The following is a 10,739-nucleotide window of genomic DNA, read 5'->3' on the forward strand; positions in this document are numbered from 1 at the left end:
GTCATACTGTCAGTCTTCCCACTTACCATCACATGGCTTTTTGATGGTTGACCTTGGTCACTCTGAACTCTCTTCTCTGTGTCATCAGGATAGGCCAGGTCATGACATGGGAGTGAACACCCCCAAATCTCAGAGACCTGCAGTGGCACAGGCTTCTCTCGTCCACATGAGATGCCTGTCACAGGTCGGGGGGCCTCACAGGTTGCCGCCAGGTGACTTCCTCTGCAAGGACTTCAACATGGTAGGGACAGAGGTTGCTGACTTGTTTGCTGGCTCTTGGCCCTTCCGTCCTACATGACATGTCATTTCCAGGGGCAGACGACAGGAGGGTCCCTGGCCAGCTCCTCAAGCCACTGTGAGGGTCTCTGTACAAAGTGGAAAGGATAGGAAGACCCGCCGTCCAGATGCAGAGCCCAACAGGAGAAAGCGCCCCTCCCCCTAGATGGGTGTGTGGGGCTGGGGAGCAGGGGCTGGATTTCACCCCATGGGCCCCAGAGCCTGGTACTGCTACGAGAGGAAGCCGACTGGACTTTCTTCTTACCCCTCCCTGGCTCTCCATGGGCTTTGGCTCTCCCAGGTCCTGCCTGCAGCTGGGGTGGTAGAAGGTTTGCCTTACAAACACTGTGCCTTCTTGGGTATTCCTGTGAGAAGTTGGGGTCACTGGCAAGACTGCATTGCACACCCTTCCTGAAGCAGGAGCCACAACTGCGTATGGATGTTTCTAGAATCTGGGAGAACTTACTTTTTTCTTTCATATTCTGAAAACCTGAGTGCTTATTCTGGGTACGGCAGCATCTAAACCTACAACTGAGAAGGCATATAAATACGCTGGCCCTTTGGCTTGGTTCTGATTGCTTTCTTTAGTTTTTAAATAGAAAGGGGGGAAGGAACCGAGGGAGAAGGAGAAAGAATCTCAAGCAGGCTCCATGCACAGCATGGTGCCCAATGCAGGGCTCGATTTCATGACCCTGAGATCACCACCAGAGCTCAAAGCAAGAGTTGGACCCTCAAGTGACTGAGCCAGTCTGGTGCCTGGGTCCTGCTTTCTTACTTGGGTTCTCGTGTTACACTTGTTTTGTTCCTGTGCTGAAGCTGCCCCTCGGCCCGCTGGGGAAGCTGGTGAGCCCCGCCACCGCCATCCCAAATGTGTGCAGCCACTTGTGTCATAAGAATGAGGAAACTGGAAGTAGCTACCCTGACCCCTGCGTCTACTGCAACTGCTGGCCCCCCGGACTCCTAATGCCCCTCTTTCCCCTATTTTTAGAGGCCACTCTTTTCTGAAACCACGTGGTGACACATCAAAGGCATTTTGTTTCTCGAGCGCCTGGTGCGTCCACCGCACGCCGGACAGTTGAGAAACAGGTGACATGAAATGGGACCGACATTTAATGTCAGGTCACAGAGTCTCAGCTTTGCTCCCCTACTGAGCAATGGAACCATTTGTCCTCGAAACCTCATGGGCCCCCGCCTTCCCCTGCCTGAGCAGCCCAGACTGAGGAGGGACGGGAGCATGCGCTGTGCTTGGAGAGCATCCCCCAAAGCACAGGTGATGTCGGGGTTCCACGGGAAGGAGGGAGAAAGCACCAAAATCAAGCGGTTTATGACCTCTGACCTTGCTTTCTCAGAATCCTGAAAGACTCAGATCTTTTCAGGATTTTCTCCCTTTTGTCCCCTGGATGTGACGGCAGCCAGAGTCTTCTGCTCTGCTGTTCTGGCTGCCCCCAAGGAATTCTTTATTTTATCAGTTATTTTTCTGAGAGAGAGCAGGGCAGGGTGCGGGCACGGAGGGGCAGAGGGAGAGGAAGAGAGAATCTCAAGCAGACTCCACACTCAGCACAGAGCTCAGCCTGGGGCTCGATCCCACAACCCTGAGATCGTGACTTGAGCCGACATCGAGAGTTGGAGGCTCAACAGACTGAGCTACCCAGGAGCCCCAGAATTTCAAGCAGATTCCCCGTTGAGGGCAGAGCCCCCAATGAGGGGCTCAACCAGATGACCCTGAGATCATGACCTGAGCCGAAACCAAGAGTCAGACACTTAATGGACTGTGCCACCCAGATACCACCCCACCAAGGAGTGAGAGACAAGCCTGCTCTCTAATGGGAGCCTTCCTTCCCTGCCCGGCCTCCATGTTCAGGGGCAGGAGGGAGAGCAGGATTGTGGCTGGTGGTGGGGGTCGGGGGGGGGCATCCACACCTCTGGGAGCCAGGCCCTCTCTCCCTGGAGCATGCACAGCAGGGGCTATTTAATCAGCTGGACTCAGCTAAGAGCGTGGTGACATTAGATGCAATTATAGGCCAACCTTGGGACACCCCGGGTATTTTTAGGTTTCGTTTCCTAAAAAGAAGATGGTGTTTTTCAGGCCACTGTTGACAGTGTCAATGTCTTGACATTGTTTTATTTTCCATTTGATGCGGCTGGTCTTTGCCTCCTCTCTGTCGTGGTTCCCAACAGCTCGGGGGCCGGCATCATTCTGGCCTCATGAGCCCGGGGCTGCCTTTCTGTGTTTTGGCCTGTACATTCATCTCTTTATTCCTTCGACGACTCAGCAGACCTCTCTCTGACCAGCCCCCCTCCGCCAGGGAGCAACGTGCTGGGACAGAATGTAAGATGCGGTCCTTGTCTCAACCACCTTGCTTTCAATATCCGTCCGTCCACTGGGCAGGTTTCTACTGATCACGTCCTCTGCGCGGAGGGCGCAGCAATGCCCGAGGGAAAGCCATCACCCTCCCTGCCCCCAACCCTAAAGATAAACTTCTGAACAGGCAGCTCTGTGACAGGTCAGGTGTTGAAAAGTGCAGGGAAGGAAAGCAGGCACCTAAGGAGGGAAAGGGGGATTTGCTGTTGTGACGGGCTGTCAGCAGAGGGCGCCCTGATAAGCTGCTATTCCAGGCAGAAGGAACTAGAGTGCGCAGGGGCAGGTTGAGAGCAGACCCAAACAGGGAGGCTGTGTGGCTGAGCCCAGGGAGAGAAACATCGAGGAGCTGGATCCTACGGGGCCTTCCAGGCCACTGTAAGACTTGAGCTTTCTCCTCCAGGGAAATGGTTAGCTGTTGGATGCATCTGGTGGAAGACAGGCCTGCTCTGGCCTCTGTCTTAAGAGGGTACTTCATGGAGCTGTGTATATGACTGTCATGGAAAGCTGTGTAGGTTGTGCACTGCAAAACCCAAGAACATACCTTCAGACTGACTCCTGTGTGAATGGGCATCTACCACGTGTGCGGGGCTGGCCCTGCATGAGGAGCAGACTTGAGGGTGGCGGGGAACAAGGCTGGATACAGGTGAAGGGAGCTGGTGGAAAGGCGGTGATTGCTGGATCAGAGTGGGGCAGTGGTTGTGCTTTGAAGTGGTCAGATTCTGCATTCCTTCCATAGGCAGGGCCCACAGGGCTTGGTAACGGATGGGACCTTGGGGAGGAGAGAAACAGAGACACCAGAGGTGGCCCCAGGGCCACTGAGCTACTGGGTGAGTACAAATGGAGGTTTGCAATAAGCTAGCCTGGGTGTTGAGTAAAGTCAGTTTTAGGGAAAAACCCTACTTGCTGTCTTGGCATCTCTGCCCTCCATCCCCCACATGCTCCTCTGAAATGCTCGCAGGTCACTCTGGGGTGCAGATTTTTGATTAGGGGACTTCAGAGGCAAATTCATAGTCCCTGAGATGCACATCAGAATTTGTGTCTACAATGTGGATCACATTCTTTATGTGGGAGGTTTTTAAAAATGAATGGTAACACAAAAAACTTGAGATGACTACAAGAAACACCTGCACATCCAGCAGCTAGAGTCCCCGAGAACTTGCCCTGTGTGTTGCCCCTGGTTCTCTTTGTCTTGTGTCCTTGCTCGTCGGAAGCACATTCCAGAGACCACGTCGCTTCACCCCTGCATGCTCCTGTGCACGGAACTTCGAAGTAGGATGTCTTCTACCACATCCACAGCACTCGCCCAGATAGCCAGCCTGACATGAATGTGTCCTATCATCCAGTCCCCGAAACCTAAAAACATTTTCCTAATTATCTCAAAAATGTCATTTGACAGTTGGTTTCTATGAATCGGGACCTACCAGTGTCCATGCATCAAGGTTGGGCATTCTGCCTCCTCGGGGCCTTCCCATCTGTGGCAGCACCCCTGTCCCCGCCGTGAGTGCAAAACAGGTCCCCCCGACCACGAGACAGTCCTGCTATCTCGACATGGGGTGGCTCCCTTCCGATGTCATTGTACTCGTTCCTCTCCCCCCTGTATTTCCTGGCGGGGAGAGTTAGCTCCCGGAGCGTGCCGTCCAAAACGTGATGTGAGCCTCAGTGCCTATCATTGTAGCCACGTAGACAAAAAGCCAAAAGAAATAGGTGAAATTGATTTTAATAGCATGTTGGATACAACTCAGTGTATCCAAAATAGTATCAGTTCAACACTAATCAATATAAAAATTATTAATGGCTGTTTTACACTCTTTGTGTCTCACTAAGCCTTGAAATCTGGAGTGTGTTTTGCTCTGGCGCCTCGGCTGGGTCGGGCTGTTCACTGGCTCAGTAGCCACATGGGGCTGCTGTGAGAAGTGCTTCTGGGAATTCAGACACATCTGTCCCCCTGGAGGCTGCCGTGTGCTTCCTGCTGTGTCACATCAGAGGTCCTCGGTGGTGGTGACACTTTGAGTGATTACCAGGCACAGGGGGTGACAACAGATCCTTCCCTTGTAGATGTGTCCATCCAGAAGGCAATGGGCTCCCACTTTCTGAGTTGGGAAGACAGGGAAATTGGGGAATGAGGAGTTGCCTTTGCTATGTGCAGTATATGAAAATCCTATCTGGCATCCAAAGAGAGAAGTAAATGGGGCGGTTGGATGTGAGTCCGGAATTCAAGAGTGAGATCTCAGCTGAAGATATAAATTTGGGAGTCACCAATGTACTGGGGACAAAACAAGGTGAGATCACCAAAGGGACAAGGTTGAGGGCTGGGGTCAGGAGGGTAGGGAACCAGCAAGCTGAGCTGCTGCCTCAGACACCAAATGGGGAAAGTATTTAAAGAAGGAAAGAATCACCTGTGTCAGGTAACACCCATGGGTCAGGGAAGAGTAGGGTTGAGAGGTGCCCATTGGATTTGGGGATGACTTTGTTGAGAGCTGGCTCATGATATCATAGGGTAGACCCCCAGTAGAAGCAGGTTCAAGGGAGAAGGGAATTTCTCAAAAAAGCAAACATAGAATTACCATATGATCCAGCAACTCCCATTTCTGAGTACCTACCCAAGAGAACTAAAATCACGACCTAGAAAAGCTATCTGGGCACCCATGTTTGAGGGAGCATTATTCACAATAGCCAAAATGTGCAAGCAGCCACAGTGTCCATCAACAGATGAATGGATAAACCAATGTGGCCTCAGCATACAAGAGAATATGACGCAGCCTTTAAAAAGAAGGAAGTACTATGCCATGCTAAAACATGCATGAACCCGAAGGACATTGTGCTCAGTGAAACAGGCCGGTCACAGAAGGACGAATACTATAGGATTCCACTCATAGCGAGTCTCCAGAGAAGTCAGATTCACAGAGACAGCAAGTACAGTGGTGGGTGCCAGGGGCTGGGGGAGCCGGCATTCAGTGGGGACAGAGTCTTGGTTGGGAAGATGAGAACGTTCTGGAAGATGAACCACCAGTTCACGTGGTACAACGTGAATGTCCTTGATGCCACCACACCACCACCTAAAAATGGTTGAAATGGTAAATTTGATGTTCTGTGTATTTACCACCAAAGAAAAGGCACCGGCATGTTGTGGGGGCAGGGGGTAGTTGAAGTAGGGCTACACTGTGGGGTCAAGGCGTGTAGCAGGAGTGTGAACATGCAGGGACCAGAGAGAAATAAAAACCAGGGGGGATGGGGTGTCATTCTGTGAAGGAGCTCAGCTGTGTAGAAGGTCAAGGGTGACACATAAAAAGTGTTCCAAAGTGACGGACAGGATGTGATTGACTTTGACTACTTCTCCATGGTGGCTTTGGTACCATGTAGACAATCCAGTATTTGATACCAAATATCTCAGGCTGGGCTAAAAGTGCTTCTGGAAGTGCGTCTACACAGCAGACTGTACCAAAGAGATTATATAAAACATATCCCTGGGGTGATGGAAATGTTCTAAAATTAGATTGTGCTGATGGTTGGGCTGCTCTGTAAAGTTACTAAAACTCCTGGGCTTGGGGATGAGTAGATCATCAAGTAGGTGACTGTTACGGTATGTGAATTACATGCCATTGAGCTGGTCAGTCCCGCTGCCCGTGGTCCCGAGCTGGGCCCCTGAACAGAGACCTCCTGGCCGCTTCCCACTGTCCACTGTGAGAGGACAGTGGTCTGGAGAAGCAGGCCACACCTCCCCGCGTCTGTGCCACACGTCCGGACCTTACGTCCGGACCCTTTGCTGTATTACCATGGTCCAGTGTTCTCATCTGGACATGGTGACCGCATCAGAGCGGATGCCTCGAGGGGCCCAGTGGCTCCTGGCTCTGCTTCTGGCTCCGTGATTAAGACTTCCCCATGGCTGGGGGCCATCAGAGCGATTCCCACAGATGACAAGGATACTCAGAGGGTGGCCCGGGCTCCTCCATGCCCCGCTGGGCTCTCGGGACCTCCCACGGCTCCTGCTGTCTGCCTCCCTGCCCCCCACCAGGCTTTGGCAGGAGAAGCAGCCAAGCTGCCCGCTGGCTCAGCAGCTAGGAACTCAGCAAGGCCGGCCCGCCCCCGAGGGCCTGAACTTCCCTGAGACACCGTCTGTCTGCAAATAGCTCAGAGGCCAGCCATGTGTGTTGGAGCCCCACACCGCCTCATTCCTTTCCATTCTGTCACTTGGCCCATGGATGCGGAGGGTGTGCCGACCAGGGTGTTTATTAGCAGGGAGGCATTCAGGCCTCTGGGTGACTAGATGGGGAGCAGCTGGTCCCGCCCGGGTTCTGACTCCATAAAAGGCCCATATTAAACAGCATCGCTGAGCCGCCTGCCCAGACCAAACAGGGACGGCCGCTAAGTGCCCTCCTGGATGAATGGACTTAAATCAAATGACCACAATACCTTGGCTGGGAGGGGTCTCAGAGATGATTTCTCTCTGCCCCTTCCCCCGTATTTGATAAACGAGATTTCATCCACTTGCCCATGGTTATCCAGCAACTCAACACGGGGACTCTGGTTCAACACCTGGGGTTGCCAACGGCTCACATCAGGCCCCATGCCCCATTCCTGCTGCATATGGACGCCCTGACAAGCTGTTGTCCGTGACCTTCAACAGGCCCATCCTGTGAGGACATAACACACATTCATCATTGCAGCAAGCTGGCAGCTTTAAGAGCTCCATGCATGGCTGTGACTCTCAGTGGAAGTCAAATCTTGACCTGCAGTGAAATTAGATCAAACTCATGGTCCAAGTTAGCGGATGGAGCGATCACCCACCTGATTTTAATGTTCCTGAGTATTTAGCTGGTTTCAGGATTTATGAGTGATTTTTTCAAATGGTATGGGCGTGTAGTTCCCAGAAAACACGTTTAAATGTTAGGTATTAGTTCATGTGTGAGTCACTAATTTGAAAAGCAGCCCATGGTGATTTTGAGACACTGGCCCTCTCAGAGGGACATGCAGCCTAGAGGGTTGAGAGCCGTGGACGCACCTTGGGGGCGGGGGCCTTGGGTACCTCCCCTGGTGAAGAAAAATCTTTCTGTGCATAGTGACTTAGGAACTACTATTCTACGGCAGAACAAGTAAAAATATAATGTTTTGAGATCCCAATTGCACAGCAAGGAGGCTGAAGTGATTGTAGTTCGGTTTTCGTTTGAGAAAACTCTCAAGGCCACCTTCGAGAGATGTATTCATGGAAAGGGGTTTTATGTTTAAAAGGAAGAGGGAAGATAGACATTTACAATTTTTCTAAAAAACCAAGTTCCTGGTGGCAATTAGATGAATCTAAAATCGCTACTTTGTGGAGTGCTGAGTGATGTTCCCATTGATTTTTTTTAAAGGTTTTATTTATTTATTTGACAGAGAGAGAGAGAGAGAGAGCATGAGCAGGAGGAGGGGCAGAGGCAGAGGGAGAAGAAGGCTCCCTGCTCAGCAGAGAGCCCGATGCAGGGCTCGATCCCAGGACCCTGAGATCATGACCTGAGCAGAGAGCAGACGCTTAACTGACTGAGCCACCCAGGTATCCCCCGTTGTTGTTTTTTTTTTTAATTAAAGATTTTATTTATTAATTTATTTGAGAGAGAGGGAGAGAGAGAGGACACAGGGGGAGGGCCAGAAGGAGAGGGAATCTCAAGCATACTTCACACTGAGCAGGGAGTCTGTCACAGGGCTCCATCCCACAACCCTGAGAGCATGACCTGAGCCGAAATCAAGAGTCAGAGGTTCAACTGACTGAGACACCCAGGCATGTTGATTATTAAGTTAGCCACAACTAGCCATGTTTGAAACAAGAGAAAACCCCCTGGGCAGGTCATCTAAATCCACTAAATCAGGGGAAGCTCGTCTGCTCACTTGTGTCAGAGGAAGATGGTCCTCTTTTTAATCCCATCACATGATTTAACCCAAGCCAGCTCTGTGTACTGGCTATAGACAGCAGTATGACGGGTCGGTATCGATTAAAACTCAATCATACAAAAAAAAGAAAAAATACCTAAAGATATTTTGATGTCTTTTCATATCCAAAAACATCCAAATCTTCAGCTGAAATGATAACAAGAGAAAACAAGAGAAAGACTACCTTTCTTCCCTCATTAGATTATGGTAGAAGAAGACTGATTCCACAGCCAAGGTAGACATCTCCTTCCGGCCTCGATTCCCAATAGTAAGTTCTAGGTTCCCAGTCTGAGGTGTATCCGTGCAAGTGCAGCAAACTGTTGGTTTTACTCTTAAAGTTGTTTCTGTTTTATTTCATCTCATTTCTCACATTGACTCCCTGGAGTCGACAGAAAGGGATCCCAATAAATGAACTTTTGTATATGGGGTTATTTCAAACCTGTGGGGAAAATATAAATTATTAAATAATTGTATGGGCACAGATGGAGAACCATATGAAATAGAATAAAGTCAGTTAATACTTCACGATCTATGTCCAAATAAACTACAAGAAAATCAAAGATCTAATTTTTTTTTTTTTTTTTAAGTAGGCTCCATACCCTGGGTGTAGCCCATCTCAGGACTTGAACTCACAATCCCAAGATCAAGACCTGAGCTGAGGTCAAGAACCACCCAGGTGTCCCAGATTTAGATATTTTCAAAAGTGAAACCATAAAATTACAAGAAGAAATGAGGGAATTTTAACACAATATGGGAAAGCCTTTCAGGTGAGGTATGAAACCTAGAAATTACAAAAAGAGAAGAATTTATGTTTGTTTTACATAAATATATTCATTATGGCCAAAACCACCATTCAAAATGTGAAAAGACAGCAAACAGAATAAATATTTGCAGCTTGTATCACAGAGGTCAATCTTCCTGATACATGTGAAGAGAACTCTGACTGGTCCTTAAGGAGACCAGCACTACCAGAGAAGAACAGGCAAGAGAAAGTGACGTCACTCCTGAGAGAGAACCCCCTCCTCCGTCCCCTTTGAAGCCAGATCCCCAGCACTAGACGGGACCCCCTCTCCATCCCCTTCAAAGCTGGACCCCCAGCTCCAGACAGGACCCCCTCCTCTGTCCCCTTCGAAGCTGGACCCCCCAGCTCCAGATGGCACCCTTCCTCCATCCCCTTCAGAGTCGGACCCCCAGCTCCAGATGGGAGGCTGCACCCACAGCCTGGGCATTGGCCTGAACTCTGCTACAAAGGGGAGCTGGCATCCCTTGAGGAGGGAGCCCTCCAGGACAGCGCCCTTGTGGGACGGGCACATGTGCACAGCTGCCCTGTGAGCCCTCAGCACAGTTCTTCTGATTGTGTCCACGGGGCGCCATGCAAGGTCAGGTCATTTGCCTGTCATCCAGGACACCATCCAGAACAAACCAACAGAGAGGGAGGTGGCATGCTAGGTCTGGGAGGAAACAAGGCAGCGCAGGCCACCTGCCGCCTGCCCTCCCAGAGGGTCTGCTCCATCTGAGGCCTAGGTGGGGACAAGAAGAGCAATCCTGAGCCATGGGCCAATGGTGGACTCGTCCTAATGCAGCAGCTCCTTTGTTCCAAGTGTTGAAGCTGAGGAAGCTGCCTGATGGCCAGATGCGGAGAGCTTGCTTTGGCTCTGCCCCCCGAAGGGCACTCAGCCTGGACGGGCCTCAGCATGGCACCCTCATGGTCTGGCCCCAAAAGCCTCCGAGAAAGTCGTGAGATGGATGGAGGTGGTGGAGGGCTTCACTTGCTGATGAAACAGAAAATGGGAGGTGGGGGAGGGGAGCCGAGCAAGAGGGGACAGTTTCAGATTCCAGAAACCCTGAGTTCTGAGGTCCCAGGGCTGGTGCCAAGCATCCCCACATATTACCATGTCCTGGATGACCCATCCTTTGGCAGGGGTGGGGGGTGGGGGAGGAGGAACAGGGTGTGGGACCTGCGGGGACTTTTGTCCAGGAGCTCTCCAGGGAACCCAGGATTGTGCGGGAGAAAGGCCTGCATAACCACCACAGGAGCATTCTGGAAGAGAATGAAGCTGGGCCATCTAGCTCTTGTGGAAAAAATGAGAGCCAAGCTCAGCCTCACCCCGAAGGCGGGCAGTCCCTGTGCCTGCGGGCCTGCCTTGCTCTCTGTCCCCCACGGCTTCCTGGGCTGGGCTGCCTCACTAGCTCACTGGAG

The 10,739-nt window shown here is 51.3% G+C and overlaps 1 protein-coding gene across 29 annotated transcripts in view; it reads left to right on the plus strand.

The window, feature by feature from the left end:
- LRRFIP1 (LRR binding FLII interacting protein 1) overlaps positions 1 to 10,739 on the plus strand; it is a 136,543-nt gene that overhangs the window by 19,222 nt on the left and 106,582 nt on the right. The gene's annotated exons all lie outside the window — the stretch shown is intronic.

The sequence above is a fragment of the Mustela erminea genome, chromosome 8 (assembly GCF_009829155.1).
Source record: "Mustela erminea isolate mMusErm1 chromosome 8, mMusErm1.Pri, whole genome shotgun sequence".
Taxonomy (NCBI): Eukaryota; Metazoa; Chordata; class Mammalia; order Carnivora; family Mustelidae; genus Mustela; species Mustela erminea.